Source organism: Cervus canadensis, chromosome 16 (assembly GCF_019320065.1).
Source record: "Cervus canadensis isolate Bull #8, Minnesota chromosome 16, ASM1932006v1, whole genome shotgun sequence".
Classification (NCBI taxonomy): domain Eukaryota; kingdom Metazoa; phylum Chordata; class Mammalia; order Artiodactyla; family Cervidae; genus Cervus; species Cervus canadensis.
Genome location: NC_057401.1, coordinates 46,363,840 through 46,383,471, shown reverse-complemented (window position 1 = coordinate 46,383,471; position 19,632 = coordinate 46,363,840). Strand labels below are relative to the sequence as shown.

The window sequence follows — 19,632 nt, the reverse complement described above, 5'->3', positions numbered from 1 at the left end:
GCTTGCTAGGTAACAGGCAATTTTATAGAAAAATAAAGGAGTAAACTGCATTTGTCTTTGTTAACAGAAGTAATTTATAAGTAGACCATTCCAGATATGACTATCTGTCTTTGTCTAAGAAGTAGTGTAGGAGACTTGACTTCTTGATAAAGCATGTCACTACCTGAAACATTTTCAAGAGGACTGTAGGGGTTTTGTCTGAAATCCTTTTGTGTAAGAACATGAATTTGGGCATTTTAAAGACTGAACTAAATACAAACATTGTAGAAAAAGGAAGACATGGATTCTATATTCTACTCTTGTACTTTTATTATTGTGGAGGAAGAATCAACACAAAAAGCAATCTTCCTAGGAAAGTAAATGGCATAAAATATAATTGTTTAACATTAGTTTTAATTAGCGAACATTTCCTTAGATGGAAATAATTGTTTCTTAAGGCTGCCATGATGAAATTCCACAAACTAAGAAGCTCAAGCAATGTAAAAGTGTTCTGTCAGTTTTGAAGCCTAAAAGTCTGAAATTCCGGTATCAACAGGGCCATGATCCCTCTGAAATCAGTAGAGACTCTTCTGGCTTCTGTTGTTTTGCCAGAATCATTGGTGTTCCTTACTGCAGGTGCAAAACTCCAATCTCTGCCTTTAAACATTCTCCCAGGGTTTCTCAGTCTTCATATCATCATCTCTTTATAAAACACTTATCATATTGGATTAAGAGCCCACCTTATTCCTAAACCAACTACATGTTCAATGTCCCTATTTCAAAATAAGATGAGAAGTACTTGGGGCTAGTGTTACAGGGAAAAAAGTGGACTCTGAGAGAATGGTCACATTCCAGGTCTCAGGCAAGTCCCTGGAACAGCCGCTGAGTGAAAGTTCTTGGCATCACACAGGAAAGGATCAAGAACAGGCCACAGTAAAGCAAAAGAAGGTTAATTCAAGGAGATACACACTCCACAGACAGAGTCTGGGGCATTTGGAAGGCAGGGGACACGAGGGTGTGGAAGTTGTTTTTATAGGGATAGGTAATTTCATCGGCTACATTTAGGGAGATGTGTAAGCTACTTGAAGAAAACTTGGATAAGCTCTGCTGATGCTGGAACTTTATGTGGAGGAGAAAGAACTCTGCTTTCCCTTTCTAACCTTCAAAGCACAATGGTTTAACTTATGCCTTCTTTTGGACCTGAGATAGCGCAATGGCTTCTACCCCATGGAGCATGGAATGGCTTCTTGAACATTCCTGTCTTGAATCAAGTATAAATTCTCCTTTTGTGGTAAAGAGGATTGTCCCCGCTAGTTGACCACAGTATAAAGCCACTCACAGACCCAGTGCCTAATGTCTTGAACTAGCAGGAGATGGCAGCCTACACATTGAAATTCAACATAAAATTCAAATGAACATGTCTCTACCATTTCATGGTAACAGTTTGCCAAAATCAGCAAAGATATTCAAAATATCTAACAACTATTTAAGAAAAAGCACAGGCCAATCAGAATAAATACTGCTCTTAAATAAACAGCATGTCTTCTTTTTAATGGTCATTTATTTATTTTTGACTGCATGAGGGAGCTTTGCTTCATGCAGTTTCTTTCATTGTGGTTCACATAGTCTCTAGTTGTGACATGTGGGCTTAGGCCCACAGCATGTGGGATCTAAGTTCACTTACCAGAGACTCACACCCTTATCCCCTGCATTGCAACATTGACTCTTAACCACTGGACCACCAGGGAAGTCCCCACAGTATGTGGGGGAGCTTTACCAATGCAGAGTGTCTCTTTACCAATGCTGAATGTCTCTCCCAGGCAGCAGTAGCAACTGTATTTATTTATTGTTATCTCTGTGGCTTTATGTAACATTTTTCTGTAATAGAGATTTTTTTGCTAGATTAGCATTAACACAAAAATCTATCTAGTAAAACTTTAATTTTAGTTTTGAGACATGATTAGTTATTCTTTTTCAAAGTGTTTGCATTATTTGATGCTTTTAATTTGTTAGAAATTTTATAATATCTTAATAAAATAGGAACTGTAAGACACATGCAAATTTAAGACCATATGGATCTTGTAGGGGAGCAAAATCTGCCACCCCAAATGTGCCTCTTTGTTATGAGCATTATTTTGGGCTGATTAGTTTTAAGAGACTAAAGAGTCTAGAAGTTTTTTTTTTTCACCTCCCCCTTAACTGCCTACAAGAATTTAGAGGGAGCGTCTATACCAAGAAAAGAGTAATCACAGAGATAACTATAAAGATTATAAACTGGTTTTGATAGTCTGGGTAGAATTTAGCAACACATCTTTTTTCAAAGCTTTCTCTGTGTCCCATTATGTCTACAAGGCAGGAAAATCATGTTGTTGTTTTTTATAAATGGTGGGTGTATGCTTTATTAAGCTTGTACCTTAGTACAGGCACTGGACTTTCCCTATGGGGCTCTTAATGTTCAAAACCCAGAGCTTTTGCCAATTTTTATTGAGCAGTGACACCAAGAATTTGAAAGCTAAGTGGATGCTTTATACATCATCTGTCATCTTTGCATGGCCAAAAGCTACTGCCAGACACAGCACCTTCTTTATCTAGAACTTGATGCTTCACTTCATTAGCTTTGGCCACCACATTCTCGTTGTGGGTCAGCAAGGAAGGAAACTGCCAGACTTATTCAGGCCTCCACAGAGGAAATGTGGGATCTGTTTGATCAGTGACTCTGAAACAAAAAAGGCATCATACTTCTTGGCCATCTTCTTGACCAGTTTCTTATTCTGGTTGAGTTTCTTCAGGGTCTAACCATGTCCATGTGGGGGAAACCCACAACCTTGGCCTTGTCACAGTGGTGCTGGTCCCCCAGAACACATACAGAGAACCCGGGCATGGGGAGGACTTCAGCGTGACATGTCCCCAAAGCATCTGTCCTTCTGAGGGTCATAGTTCTTCAGACTGACCTGAAGCGCCACCGTCTCCAAAAGCTTCCAGTTCCCACGCTGGATCCCCTGCACTTTCTGTATCACCTCCTAGAAGGTGTCTCCGGAGACTTTGTTGCTCATGGTAGGTGACTCTGGGATAGCCTGAAGACAGCAGGAAAAACATTTTTATTTTGCTGCCAGTGGACTTACCTTTGAAGCCCCAGGCCCTGCCCCCTTCTCCTTAGCGGAGGATGGCAAATAAACCTGACTGTCCTTGAGCCTCTTATATGTACAAAATTAAATTAAATGTGTTTTTCTTTCATTAATCCGTCTTACATCATTTATCAGACTAGCCAAAGAATCTATAAGAGAAGAAGGAAAAAGTCATTATTTCTTACTATCTCTATTGCATTCTTGAGTTTTCTGAGATAATAAGACCAGGACAATGTTTTAAGTTAACCAAATTCTAATACATTCAGTGAAATTTGCATTATCTGTAATTGGAATATTAAGAGACTTATTATATATGTATATTATGTGTGTGTGTATTAGATCAGTTGCACTGTAGTTTGTCAACGTAGTAGTTTTTTTTTTTCCCCCTTTGATTGGTCCTTACTAAGTCTACTAAATATCTTCCCACTTAGCAATAAACTCGGAGAAGGCAATGGCTCCCTACTCTGGTACTCCTCCCTGGAAAATCCCGTGGATGGAGGAGCCTGGTAGGCTGCAGTCCGTGGGGTCCCTAAGAGTCAGACATGACTGAGCGACTTCACTTTCATTTTTCCCTTTCATGCATTGGAGAAGGAAATGGCAACGCACTCCAGTGTTCTTGCCTGGAGAATCCCAGGGATGGGGGAGCCTGGTGGGCTGCCGTCTATGGGGTCGCACAGAGTCGGACATGACTGAAGCGACTTAGCAGCAGCAGCAGCTAACTGTGAGACTTAGGCAATACTTTCTTCCTAATTAAAGGGAATTTTTTTTTCCTTGTCCTTTGTCCTGTGCTTTTCTTAAAGGAATACTACTCAAAGATAAAGACACAATAATGTCATTGTTTTAAAATCAATTTAATGTATGACTGAAGTAGGAAAATGGAGTCTTTTTTATTATTGGGAGCTTTTATCCTGAGCTTATAAACACATTTTGTTTGTTAGTATTGTCATTATTGTTTGAACATAATTTTACTCATTGACTTTGGGGGGGAAAAAGTCAATTCCAAATAAAAGATGTGCTACTGAGTCTAGATTCTTATTTTTAAAACACAAAAGAACTACCTATTTTCTAATTTTGTATTTATACACACTATTGTGCTGAAGTGTTGAGTGCTACTCTAGTGAAATTTGGAGCATTACAAAATTCTTCAATCATGCCAGACAGTAGTTCACTCTCAAAGTTTTAGACATGGTTAGTTAATGGAGCTCCATTTAATCCGCTGCAGCAAATAAGAAAAATTTAAGAGCATTCTGCTGTGTTTCTGCTCTGGTTGTTACCGGCTTTGCTTTTTCTTGAGGAATCTTTTCACCCAATTCTAGTATCTAACTTTATTTTAATTTTTTTTTCCTTGTAGACTCTTTTTTATTGTATTTAAACTGGTTTGGTGATCTTGGTGTAGATGAGTTCTAGAATTTTAAAATAAGCTATTACTAGATCCCAGGGGCACTTGTGTCCTTCCATTCAAAGTTGGGACAACCTAGCCTCTATCTTGCTTTCATCTCCAAGGACAGTCAAACCAACAGAAATTGATTTTAAAGAGATCATGAAATATTTTCCTGTATGAATCATAAAAATATATATACTGGTTTACACTGATGTGTTTTATAATGTCCTGGTTAATACAAATTAAGTTCTCCAAATATTTTCTGTTTCATTTCTTTATTTTTGGTTCACCAGACATGTATTTTAAGTTGTTGATTCCTAACAAAAAGTTATAAAACCATGAGAAATAGTGTTGTGTTTACAAAAGACAACTTTGTGTACTTTTTTCTCAAGGTGATAGCTAACAGCCCTTGATTGTTAGACTTAAGGCAATTATCAGTTCTTAAGTGATTTAAGATTAGCACTGACTCCACCCATGATCTTGCCCTGGGAGTCCCAATGTCACCAAATCTAAGACTGACATCTTAGAAAAAATTCCCTCAGACTCACTGCTACCTGTCTTTGTGTCTTGTTATCCACTTTACCATTCTACCATCTGCTGCACCACTGAAGTGACCTGTAATTAAGGACTTTGAAGAAAACTCACTCTAAATTATGATTTCACATGGCCTTTCATGGCCGTTAAAATAAAACGTTGTTTCTGCTTTTACTATTAGGCAAGAATCCCCTTGCATGGGGACATCAACAAGACTGGCATGTGCACGGAATAACCTTACTGTCTTAATGACCAATAATTATGCATTTTGTTTTTCAAACAGTACAGATATATGACAACACACAGCTGCTTCTCTGAGAAAGATAAAAGATGTTATCTGGTGGATATATTTTAGTTTATTTCCTTCCTGGGAATATGATGTATATTTTTTTATTTGTCTTAAATAATTTTTCAAACCATGAAGTTATTATGCTTTTAATTTTCTTTAAAAACCATACTATAATTCTCTTATTAAAATATTTTTAATGTAACATAGAAAGTTTTGGTCATGTAAAATATGTTTTGAAAGGAAAACAAGAACAGCTAACTTGAAAAATCTGCTTAAAAAGATCAATTATATAATGTGCACAATATTGTAAAATTTCATGAATTTTATTTTAATATCTGTTTTCCAAATGCCAGATGTTCCCATAATGATAGATCCTGTGAGAAGAGGAAATTTTCTCACTTTATTTTTAATGATTTCAAAATTTATTCAACTCACAGATTTGCAAAACACACTGCAGATATCTTCTTGAATTTCCATATTTTCTGTTTCTTAAGACAACACATTGCCATTTGGAAGAACTTTTATGCAAATTAAATGATATCATTTGGAAGTATAATGTCAAGGGAGATTGAAAAAAGGTGGTTAGGTTGTTACAAACTATTGAGTGAACTCTCACTCTTATAAACCTTTCCCATCTTTATAAATGACATGCCACATATTTTTTACAGATTTTCTCTAAACATGCTTAGCTACAGAGGTGCCCCTTGAAGCCCCAGGACAGTCCCCAGTCACATCCTTCTATGGCTCTAGGTCTCTAGACTTATGTCCCAAATCCTTCCATCCACTGTTGGATAGCTATCATTGCTAAAGTGATCTTTGTCATTGTTTAGTCATTAACTCGTGTCCGGCTTTTTTTTGATCCCATGGACTGTAGCCAGCCAGGCTCTTTGTCCATGGGATTTTCCTGTCAAGAATAGTGGAGTGGGTTGCCATTTCCTCCTCTAGGGGATCTTCCTGACCCAAGGATTGAACCAACACCCCTTGTGTCTCCTGTATTGGTAGGCAAATTCTTTACTGACGGTGCCACCTTGGATTTTTATATATGGTATTAAAATAATGTTGATAGCCAGCTATCATAGTTACTTATCATCACCTCTACATATAATTAGCTATGTAATCTTGATATATAGTCAAGAGAGACAGCAAATTATGCATTTTTAATACATTGCTTCTACTTTTCATATTCATTGTAAACTTTTTATGTTTGTATATATATGCATGTGTATATGTGTGCATGTGTATATATATGTATGTGTATGCATATATCTACGTGCATGTGTATGTATATATGTATGTGAAAGTTGCCCAGTTGTGTCTGCCTCTTTGCGATCTCCATGGACTATAGCCCACCAGGCTCCTCTGTCCATGGAATTTTCCAGGCAAGAATATTGGAGTGGGTTGCCTTTTCCTTCTCCCCTTTCACATACTTGTATGGTACATACCAACGTACTTACGTACACACATATATACATACACATAGTACATAATATATGAAGACTGTTGTCTGAGAAAATTTCTGAGATATGATCCCAAATATTCACTATTACATGCAAATTTACTGATCCTTAAATGACAAAAATAATTAAATTTAACTCCAGAACAGTGAAAAACACTGTAAAGATACTCATGTCCTCCTTTTCTTATTGTTTATTCTTCTTCACTCATTTTGGATAAATCAATGAGCAGAAATGAAATGAACATGTGAGTCTTTTAAAGGCCAGCTGCTGCTGTTGGCATGTATTTGAAGCTAATGGCTAATCTTCAAGTACACTGCCGATTTTGCTAAAACCTGAATCCTCTTTCATCCAGACAACCTATGTTTCTGAGCCAAAATCAGGGGACAGTTCTTGGAGTCCCCGAGTCTCTTATTTGAGAACATTGCAGGATAAACAGATGCAGTCGAAGGGAGAAAGGATATGTTGTTTATCCTCATTCAGATCTGAATGATGCTTTATCTTTAGCTCAAGTTATTTCAAAACAAAATTATGGAAAAATGTTACTTATAAATTATCAAAGATATGCTCTATACTTAAATATTGTATACATTTTTACTTTATTATTTTATATCTGAGCCAGTAAATATTTGAAATTAAATATATTTACAACCACTTGAAAACATTTCAACTTTATATATGTAGTATAATATTTTCTTGTTAATGTAATTGGGCATTTTAGCATTTTCCCTATTGATATTTGTGTTATTTTTCAATAATTTCTAAATGACATAACTCACAATCTCTGACAGAGAGATTCATTTTAGGATAGTGCAGGAGATATTTTGCCAGTTATAAACCTGATGTCTTCTATTTTGTTATAATGGTGATTTGACCTTGGTTTCCAATTTTTATGAATTTTAGAAAATATCCATCTAACACTGTTCAAATGAATAAACTGAAATAAGCAAATTGGACATTTTAGTGACAATTTAGTAAAATTAACTGCACAAAGTGATGGATTCTTTAATTGAACAGCAATCAATTTGGTGAATTATGTCATTATGTTAGACTATTTCATAATTGAGCTGCCATTTTATTTGTCTTAAAGTTTGACATCAGTTGCCAAAACAAATAAGAAATACAAGTTCTGTGTTAATTTTATATATATATATATATATTATATATATATATATATATATATAAACTGCATACATGTAAACCTGTATATCTGTGTACTTTCTTCATGTTTTAAGAGTTGACAACAATGAAGTAGAGGAGGTCATACTGCATAGTTCACACATACACATATGTATTTATATATATTTACGTGTGTATTTATGTATAAAATTATATATATATAATTTATTTTTCATTTTTTATTTTATATTGAAGTATTATTAACAATGTTGTGATAGTTTCAGGTGGACAGCCAAGTGATTCACTTATACATATACATATATCTATTCTTTTTCAAATTCCTTTCCCATTTAAGTTGCTACGTAACGTTGAGCAGAGTAACCTGTGCTGTAAATAGATCCTTGTTAGTTTTCCATTTTAAATATAGCAGTGTGTGCATATCAATCCCAAACAGTCTCTTCCCCCTACTCTTTCCTCCCTGGGAACTCTAAGTTCCCTCTCCAAGTCTGTGAGTTTGGTTCTCTTTTGTAAACAAATTCAATTGTATCATTTCTTTTTAGATTTCCCATGTAGGCACTGTCACATGTTCATTCAGTATGAACTCTCTTTCTCTGTCTGACCTCATTCATTCAGTATGGACTCTGTAGGTCCATTCATATTGCTGCAAATGGTATTATTTCATTCTTTATAATGACTGAGTTATATTCCATTGTATATATGCACCACATCTTCTTTATTCTTCTGTCGATGGACCTTTACATTGTTTTAATGTTTTGGTTATGGCAAACAGTGCTGCAAAGAACATTGGGGAGCGTGTATCCTTTCAGATCATGATTTTTTCTGGATACATACCCAGGAGTGGAAATGTAGGATCAGATGGTAGCTCTGTTTTTAAGGAAAATCCATACTGTTCTCCTATACATGTAGAATTTATATAGTGAGAAAATGTAAAGACTATTTTCATTCTTTAAATTAGTCCTCAATTTAGCCTATCATAAGTCTTTTCTGACTATTCAGTTCCCAGACACAATTACACATTATGAAATAAATGTCTGAATAAATTTTCTCCTCATTAAAAATAATAAAAAACAATGAAATGTGTTTGGAATATTCATTAAATATTAGAATAGATATATGTCTATTAAAGACACTGGGTATGTAATGATGATGATGGTTTTTCAGTACAATTAGTCTAGAGAAATATAAAAGACGTAAGGTAACTGGAAAAAAAATATGCAGTAATATGATTTTGTTACAAGATTTAATTTGGCATCTGTAAAACCCATGAGAATAATTCAAGATAACAATCAGAAACTTGATGAGACAGCCTTCTTGTATACCCCAAACTGTGCCATCATGCTTGGTAACTTCATTGTTGACAAAGATGAGTCAACCAAATTCCTGGAAAATTAGTTCCCTCTTCTGCTTATTTACATTCTCCCCACGTCCTTAGTGTCTCCTAATGTGACACTAAATTCTCCTCAGAAATCTCTAGTCACTCCTTCTTTTTTCTTCTAGGCCAATTACATTCACAGAAATTCTTTCTATCTTTTTGAGACTCAAACCCACTTTTATGTTCTAACTTTCTCAATCTCCATAATTCTGTTTTGCATAATGAAAACTTGTCACATTAATATTTTGAATCTCTTTTTCCTTCTTTTTTTTTAACACTCTCATTTGACAAATTATCTAAATTGAATCTATTTTGTAATCTGGGCCTACAAACTTTGAGAAAATTTCTGGACTTACACAACTATATTGAACGACCATATTAATTTTAAAAGAAAAATAAACACCCTAACTAGCACTCAATACCAGCAATTGCTTTTTAAAATAATATAATATTGAAAAGAAATATTTATAGTAACAATAGTTAAGAAGGTGACACTTTAGGGTATGCAAGACTTAGGTTAGATAATTGAAAAGTTGAACTAGAAATAAAAAAAGAAAAGTATTAAGAATGGAAACATAATTTTTTCTTGAATATAAATACTCAATGTTGTAAACATTATAAATAAAATGTTCTTTTATCTATTAAATTAAGCTCAATGCATCTACATAATGATCATTAAATAAGAAAAAAATCTCAGTATTATATAAATAGTAAATTGTAACTGGATAGATGAGAAAATTATTTAAAAAATGAATAACAAGATGATTAAAGTTGTAATAATTAGATATTTTTGACACTGGCTCACAATTATGCAGATTAATGAAATTTAGTGAATAGTAATGGGCTTCCCAGGTGGCTCAGTGGTAAAGAATCCTCCCGCCAGTGCAGGAGATGCAGGTTCAATCCCCACATCAGGAAGAACTCCTGAAGGAGGAAATGGCAACTCATTCCAGTATTCTTGCCTGAAAAATGCCATGAACAGAGGAGCCTGGTGGGCTATAGTCCATGGAATTGTAGAGAGTCAAACAAGTCTTAGTGACTGAGCCCATACAGGGAGTGAATAATAATAGACACAAATAATATGGATAATTATTATATAAAGACCAATTGAAAAGCAATGCAAAAAAACAAAATGCTAATCATAGGTTACAGATGGCCAACTATTTAAAGAAAAGAATAATCTAAATATTAGCATAAGCATTTATCAAAATAAATTCTCTATCAAAGTTTTAAATTTTAAAATATGGAACCACATGAGTATGTGAAAAGGAAGGCAAGGATAAAACAAAAATTAAGATTACAGGACAAATCATATTTGTCATTTTGTGAATTGATAAAATCATCTTTCAAGTAAAAGATTAAACACGAAATTTTAAAATGTCAAAATTCATCTATGTTCTATTTATTTTTTAAAGACCTGAAAAATTATGAAACTAAGTTGCATCTGCAAAACTTTAATACAGAATTCTCTTATAGGCTTATTTTTGACACCAAGAAACCAAATCAAAATATAAGCAAAATACAGAGGATCTGTGTAATAACTAAATATAATACTTATATAAATAACTTTATAATCAACAAAGCTATAACTGATTTTATTTCCAATTCACAGAAACCACAAAGAAAATCTGATGATACATTAGGTCACAAAATAAAGGTCAACAAATTTCAAAATCCACCTTCTTACAAATCATTCTCCCTGAAGACAATGAAATAAAATCAGACATCTACAAAAACTAATATTAAATTATAAAGATATCTTCTTATAATGATGGAATGAAAGTAAAATAATTACATCCAAAAAACAGAAAAGCTGTTCTGCCAAAAGAGGTACAAAACTTAAAATATAGCAACTAAGTTTTCTTGTCAGGAAGCTATTTTAAAAATGGAAAAAGTAAATTACTAAGAATTAAAGTATGAATTATATAATTGAAAAAATAGTGCAATTTTTGAATATAACATGCACAAAACTTAGGGCAATCAAAATCAAGAAAAATGTGTAGGCATACATTTTTAAAACATACATAAAGGAATATAACTAGGTAGATTATAATATAATTTATTATCAATAAAATGACAAGATATAAAAATCTCCCCAAAACCGTGTTGACAAATTTCTTGCAGAAATAAAAAATATGTGAATATAAGAAACCTATAAAATAATTACAAAAATAGTAGATTATCCCATAGTGAAGAATCTAATCAAGGTGGTGTTATAGCTTTTAGCTTCCTCTTCCTTCCCCACAACCTATGTCCATTCCCAGGATCTATCATTTTCCCCTCAGATCAGCAATGGATCGCTCAACATTATATGTTTTGTCCCACATCTGGATTCACTGTGAATATTGGCATTCAAACCAGGTGTTGGGGGTGAACCGGCATATCTTGGCTTTTTTCTTTTTTTTTTTTCTTTTTTTTTTTCATATCTTGGCTTTTATTCTTGAAATGAATGAGGTCTGATTGTGCATGCTAAGTCACTTCAGTTGCAGCAATCCCATGGACTGTAACCAACCAGGCTCCTCTGTCTATAGGATTCTCCAGGCAAGAATACTGGAGTGGACTGAGATGCCCTCCTTCAGGGGATCTTCCCTACCCAGGGATTGAACCTCCATCTCTTATGTCCCCTGCATTGACAGGTCGGTTCTTTAAGGGCCTTCAAACACAGGGACCTAGACAGACTATCTCATTCCCAACTCCCTATGAGATTTTTGTACCTCCTTTATAGACTTATAGGGCCCCATGTGCCCAGGGAGATCCCCTTCATTGGGCCAAACCTCCTGCAGGCTAGAAGAATGCAATCTAAAAGGAAGCGAATACCTTGAACCCCTGAGCACTATGCTGGAATGCCTGAGAGCACGGTGCACAGTAATATTGCTCATTTTCCGTGCTTCCTGCCCCAAGTCAGAGAAAAGCTGTCACCACACCATCCCCACCCCCGTCAGGTATCCCATAGCCTCGCTAACGATGCCTGAATGCTTTTCCTGGCCTTTTGCTAGAACACGGGGGCAATACCAACAAGTTCAGTGGGAATACATTCTCTCATCATCACCATTTCCTGAACTGGGAGTTGCCCCGTTGACTGGGATTGTTGCTGGTGTCTTGGTTTCCTTTTGTACTGGGGATCAGACAGTACGGAATATTTTGTCCATTTCACTGTCAACGCTCACCATATATTCCTTCTTGCTTTTCTCACTTTCCAAAGAATCCCTCTTCTCAGTGTCCCACAGGCTTTGCCACAGTGGCCAAACCTGAATCCAAAGCAGATTGTGCTCTCCATATGCTTCCAACTCCAGTATTCTTGGCTTCCCTGGTGGCTTAGATGGTAAAGAGTCTGCCTGCAATTCTGGAGACCTGGGCTCAATCCCTGACTTGGGAAGATCCGCTGGAGGAAGGCATGACAACCCACTCCAGGATTCTTGCCTGGAGAATCCCCATGGACAGAGGAGCCTGATAGGCTAAGTTTATGGGGTCACAAAGAGTCGGACATGACTGAGTGCCTAAGCACAGCACAGCCTCGCAAAATGGCAAGCTGAGGTCTCAGACATAATATCCTACTCTCCCATCTTGTTTGTCAGCCCCAAAGTTTGCAGAGTTCCCCTCTAATCTTAGCTCTTCTTCCAACTTTCTAACTCAGCCTTCAACCTCTAGTTGAGGATCTGTGGCCAGCCGAATAGCCTGTGGCAAAGGCCAGCTCCTTGCACAGGCCTTTATTTCCTCTCTTTGCCACAGCGTACAGTTCCTCACACACAGGCATCAAACCAGCCAACATTTTTAGAGCATCCACACAGTCTACAGACATCTATCCTAGGTGTCACAACACCCCATGTAGAGGTTCATGGCCTATTTGGGCTTCCCAGGTGGTAAAGAATCTGCCTGTGAAAGCTCGAGACACTAGAGATCCATGTTTGATCCCTGGGTTGGGAATATCCCCTGGAGTAGAAAATGGAAACCCACTCCAGTATTCTTGCCTGGACAATTCCATGGTCAGAGGAGCCTGGAGGGCTAGAGTGCATAGGGCTGCAAAGAGTTGGACATGGCTGAGTGATTGAGCACCACCATTGGGATATCCCCTGTGGATGCCTCTTTCCTAAGACCCATTTCTTCAGTCTCCTGGCTTACTCCACTATTGCTGGTTTGACACCAGTGTGAAATTCAAAACTGGTCCCTGTACGAGAAGGGCAAGAAGAGACCAAACAAAGAGTAGAAGAGGCAGACCAGTCTCGGTTAATAAGTGGCAGGCTTAATAAGCAAGGGAACTTTACACATGAAACTTGTCTTGGCAGCCACAAGACAAGTAGTTCTCAGCATCTGCCTATCAGAATCTTAAAAGTTTATACAGAGGCCTTAATTGGGTTTGGTCACATATTCAGTCCAGATGGTCTCAACAACACTTCACTCTCTCAACTCTCAAAGCTGTGTCTTTTAAATAGCTCTTAGCATTGGAATGATGGGTGGGAACATACATTCTGCGGGGAGGGTGGGGGGCTGGTGGGTGGAGAGAATCTCTGATTGCCTGGGTCCAGCTTGCACATCAACCAGCAGTCAAGTCCTCGCCATGACCTCCTCCAACAAGAAGTTTGGGAAATGATGAATACAGTGAGGGAGTGAGACTTCAGAAGATCAGATTTAAAGTGAATATATGCTTGCTGAGTGCTAAGTCAATTAGGTTGTGGCCAACTCTGCAACCCTATGGACCATAGCCCACTAGCCTCCTCTGTCCAGTGGATTCTCCAGACAAGAGTCATGGAGTGGGTCACAGTGCCCTTCTCCAAGGGGATCTTCCTGACCCAGGGATTAAATCCATGTCTAGTATCTCCTACACTGGCAGGTGGGTTCTTTACCACTAGCAGCACCTAATATGTACAATTAGTGCAGAAATAAACCAAACATAAAGGAAACAGAATCTCAAGCCCCAAACCAGTATAATGTTCATTCATTAATTGTCTAACTTAAAATATCAAACTTGTGCTCTTGTTCATAATATGTTATCATCAGAGGGCCAAAAATGGACAGTTCCTTTCTTTTATTTTTTTTCCACTCTATTCCTAAATCCTCACTGCTATTTCCCTAACTCCAGGAGCACTAAGTCAGTCTCTTCAGTGTTTGCAACCCTATGGACTGTAGTCTGCAAGTCTCCTTCATCCATGGGGAGTCTCCAGGCAAGAATGTTGAAGTGGCCCACCACGTCCCTCTCCAGGGGATCTTCCCATTTAGACGTTCTGCTAAAAAAATGTTGTATGTCTATTCATATAGGCATTTGAACACACATATTTAGTTGTGTGTTTTAGCCTGTATGTAACATTTAATTTACACGAATATATTTTTCACTTCTTGATTTTTCTCATTCATCATTATGTATGCTAGTGCGACCTATGCTGCTGTGTATACATCTAGTTTGTTGATGACTATATTCTGTAGTGTATGTCTGATATTTGCATAGGATGAAATCCTAGGTTATTGCTAAATGACCTTGAAACCCCCAAATACATTACAGTTACCAATGCGAAGTGTTTTAAAGTACTTTTGTAATAACTTCTCTTGGATGTATACAATGGAGATTAGATAGATGATGGAAAATTTTGGTGAGTCTTGTGGTATACAAATAACCACTTTCATTGCATACTCCCAGATGACTTTCCAGGGTTGTTGACAAACTTATACTCCCATTAGAGATACAAGATGCTTTCTTTTTCTTTTTTTAATGATTGTATTTATTTATTTATTTTTTACTTTGAGGCCTTTTCTCTAGTCGCAGTGAGCAGGGCTGCTCTTTGGTTGGGGTGTGCAGGCTTCTTATTGTGGTGGCTTCTCCTGTCGTGAAGCATGGACTCCAGGGTGTGCAGGCCTCGGTATTTGTGACTCTTGGGCTCCAGAGCACAGGTTCAGTAGCTGCGGTTCATGGGCTTAGTTACTCCATGACGTGTGGGATCCTGCTGGACCAGGGATCAAATCCAAGTCTCCTGCATTGGCAGGCAAGCAGTATCCAGCACTGAGGCGCAAGGGAAGCCTGAAGGATGCTTTCTGTTTTCCAAATCGTCATCAGACTTTTGTGTAACTTAACTTTTTTAGTATTTGGGTCAATGTCATGAGTATAAAGTTTTCTCTTTTCTCAAATTTGCATTTCCCTGATTACTTCTGAGATTAAGGAGTTTTTATACTCTATTCATAAATTATGAGACAGCAAACAATTTAAGATCCACTTCTCCATTAATTATGTACAGTTTAAAAATCTGTCAATTAAATCACATGAAACAATAAATGTAAGCTACATGCAAATTGCAGGGATGATAGAAAGTGAAAACAATAATTGTGTATCCTTTAATGTGCTTTACTTATTAATTATCTGTTTCCCCATCTATGAATTGCCTAATTATATCTGTGGTCATATTTTTATTTGTTGTCTTGTATTTATCTTATTGAATTTAAATATCCCTTTGATGATCTAAATTATATGCCTTTGTCGGTAAAAGATGATAATATAAATAATAAGACTTAAAATAATAGCTTATATTTTAATGCATATTAATAACTGTATTTATTTAGATGTTTATATTCCATGCACTGTTCTAATATTACCCCATGCATGAACTTAATTAATTTCCATAAAAGTACAGTGATCAAAATAACACTGGAACATCAAAAAAATCTGATCCACAAAGACATTAAGAAATATGCCTATGACAAAAACGACAACAATAAAAATCAGGCATGTGCCAATATTTGAAAACAGGCAATGACCTATAGTCTGTGCCATTTTGCACTGCATTCCAATTATTTTAGACATTGTACGGATGCTTTACATATCATTTAAATTGTGTGACTATCTGGCTTTAATTGACATACTATAGAATTTTACATTGAATACAGTCACTGGTTTTTATACACTCTAATCATTATATTTTCTTCTTATGAATTATTCTTTTTAGCTTTCTAAAATCTGTTTTCCTGACTCAAGATTGCAGTTATTTGTCGATTTATCATCTGGAATTTTCTATAATTAGCCCCACAATCTTAATTCTTTTTACTTTTTTTTATAACAAAATATGGGCCATTTTTTTCTTGCATGTGGTGTGCCAGATTGTTCTAAATCAAATCCTAAATATTCCACCCCTCCTCATTTATTTCAGGTACCTTTATTGCTGTATCTTCCTGGGTGCATCTGTTTCTGAACTTTCTAGTGTGTTCCATCAGTCTTATTTTCCTGATTTTTTGGCAAAAAAAAAGAAAAGAAAATGTTTTAAAAGATATGGCTCTGTAGTATATTTGTGTACCTGCTAAGTTGATTTCTGTTTCTGTTCTTATAAGAAACTAATTATCAAAGAACCTTTACTCTTTTAAAATTCCAAATGTACAGAGTTTCAAAAATACACAGTTAAATTTTTCTCTTGAATACAAACATGTTTACCTATTACTGGAAAAAGTGATTACAAACTTTACAATGTTAAAATTTATTATTCATGAGCTGATTTATCTCTGTTTTTATTTAGATTTTTTTTATGTTACTTATTGACAGTTCTTCATAATCTCTTGTGACTTGTTTGTGTATCAATTCTTAAAAAATGCTTTCTTGATTTTTAATTATATTAATCTTGCTTTTGGTTTTTATACTAAGTAATACTCTAAATAAAAATCACTAAATTTTATAAGTTGATATTATATTTAGCAATTGTGATGAAGTTTCATCACTTTTTAATTTCAATTCTGATGTATTTTTAAGACTTTTATAAAAGATAAGCTTTAAGCAAAATTGGGAGGAAGATAATGAAATTTCCCATATAATTTCTGCACCTACATACATACATATTCTCCTCAATTATCACATCACTCACCTCAGTGCTAATTTTTACTAAGGATGAACCTACATTGATATATCATTATCATCCAAAAAACATTAGGGTTCACTCTTAGTGTTGTAAAATCTATCATACATCAACACTCACTGCTTAGATAAATGTATAAGGACATATATTCATCATGATAATATGAGAGAATATTTTCACTGTATTAAATATCTCTAGTGCTCTACCAATTAATTTCCCCATTCCTCCAACCATACCAGCCATTGGTCTTTCTAATATCTCCAAGCTTTGCCCTTTCTAGGGTCATACATTTGGTATCAAACAATATGTAGCTTTTTTAGGTTGGCTTCTTTCACTAAATAATGTACGTTTAAGATTTCTCCATGTTGTTCCATAACTTCATAGCTCATTTATTTTTAGTGCTGAATAATATTCCATCATCTGGATATACCACAGTTTATACACTCAACTACTGATGGACATCTTGGTTGCTTCCAAGTTTTGGAAGTTACAAATAAGGCTGCTATAAATATCCATGTGCATGTTTTTGTACAGACATAATATGTAACTCCTTTGAATACATATGAAAGAGCTTGACTGCTCAATAGTATAGCAAGAGTATGTTTAGTTTGTTCAGATGTGTCTTCTGTAAACATTTTAAGTCTTGACTTGTCTTTTGATATTGTCTTTTACGGGTTAGAAGTTTTCGATGTCAATGAAGTAAATCTTATTATTTCTTTCATGGATGGTACCTTTGATTCTATATCTAAAAAGGAATCGACAGAACGTCCCTGGTGAGAGCCCTTTAGACAGCAAGGAGATCAAACCAGTTAATCCTAAAGGAAATCAACCCTGAATATTCATTGGGAGGACAGATGCTGAAGCTGAAATTCCAATACTTTGGTCACCTGATTCCTAGAGCCAATTCATTAGAAAAGACCCTGATATTGGGAATGATTGAGGGCAGGAGGAGAAGGGGATGACAGAGAGCGTGATGCTTGGATGGCATCACTGACTCAATGGACGTGAGTTTGAGCAAACTCTGGGTTAGAGGGAAGGACAGGGAAGTCTGGCATGCTGCAGCCCACGGAGTTGCAAAAGGCTGGACACGACTTAGCGACTGAACAAACCACCACCAGTGGTTAAGAATACACTTTCCTAGGAGGGTGGGGTGGGGAGGGAGATGAGAGGGAGGTTCAAAAGGGAGGAGCTATATGTATACCTATGGCTGATTCATGTTGAGGTTTGACAGAAAGCAATGAAATTTTGTAAAGCAATTATCTTTCAATAAAAAAATAATAACGAGGAAAAAAAAAAAAAAAACCTTTCCTGTTTGAGCGCTCGCTGCACTGAGGAGGTTTCCTCGGCGATGCGCACCCCGCCAACGTCTCAGGGCTGCTCTGCCCTAACAGGGATGCGCCTCCGCCCTCCTCGCAGCTTGCGCCCCGCCGCTCCGCTCGCAGTAGGCACACACACCATGAAGAAGAGAGGCAAGAAGTCCTTCAACCGGAGCCTGCCCAAGTGGAAGCTCTTCATCCACAACCAGACCACCAGAGAGTTCCTGGGGCGCAAGGCCAAGAGCTGGGGTTGATCTCGATCTTCTACCCAGTCTTTTACACGTTCCTGGCTGCGCTCTTTTCATTCAGAATGTGGGCCATGCTTCAGACTCTGACGAAGATGGTTCCAAAATATAGTGACCAGATTCCTAGTCCAGGACTTATGGGTTTTCCAAAACTGGTGCCAGCGTTGGATTTTTCATTCAGCCTGTCTTATTCAGAATCCTATCAAGGGTACATGGATGACCTTAAGAAAGTTTTAAAGCCGTATGGCTTAGAAGAACAGAAGAATCTCACAGATCATACCAATGGAAGTTTTTGGAGCAGAAGGGTCCAGCATACACAGCATATGTTTCCTCTTTCTTTACGTGAAGCGTACGGTGGTATGGATGAGCCCACCTTTGGCTACCAATCAGGAAACCCTTGTATTCTTGTGAAAATGAGCAGGATAATTGTATTAAAGCCTCAAGGAGAACCAAGGATAGACTGTATTACAAAAAGTGAAAACACAGCAGTTCTATCAACTTATCCTCACAATGGAAAGATAGATTTAAAATATTTCCATATTATGGAAAACAAAACAAAACTGCATGGGTGCTACGCGCAGCCACTAGTTGCTGTCCAGCTCAGCTTTGGTAGTGATGGTGATGTAAAAGAAGTAATAGTTGAGTGCAAGATTGATGGATCACCCAACCTAAAAACCCAGAAAGACCATGACAAGTTTTTAGGACGAGTTGCATTCAAGATCACCATGCATGGAAGGAGTTAAGATATCTCCACAGAGTAAACGTTGTGTTGTCTGTCTTCATTTTGTATCAGCCGGACCTGCCATTCCAGAATTATGAGACCGCCTTGGAGAAAAAGGTGGAGTGGTACGTGACACTGGGATCACATAGTGTGCTTCCAGATAACAGAGGTCCGTGTCCTTTGAGGTAACTGCCTGTTGCCTCTGCTGCCTTTTGAACCATGTACAGTCACCAGGTAGGGACTGTGAACACCTAAT

The 19,632-nt window shown here is 36.6% G+C and overlaps 2 pseudogenes; one reads left to right on the top strand and one right to left on the bottom strand.

Annotated features, from left to right (window-relative positions):
• Positions 1 to 2,393: 2,393 nt before the first annotated feature.
• Positions 2,394 to 3,032, bottom strand: LOC122454169 (annotated as a pseudogene).
• A 15,518-nt stretch (positions 3,033 to 18,550) lies between these two features.
• On the top strand, positions 18,551 to 19,398 carry LOC122454306 (annotated as a pseudogene).
• Positions 19,399 to 19,632: the final 234 nt, after the last annotated feature.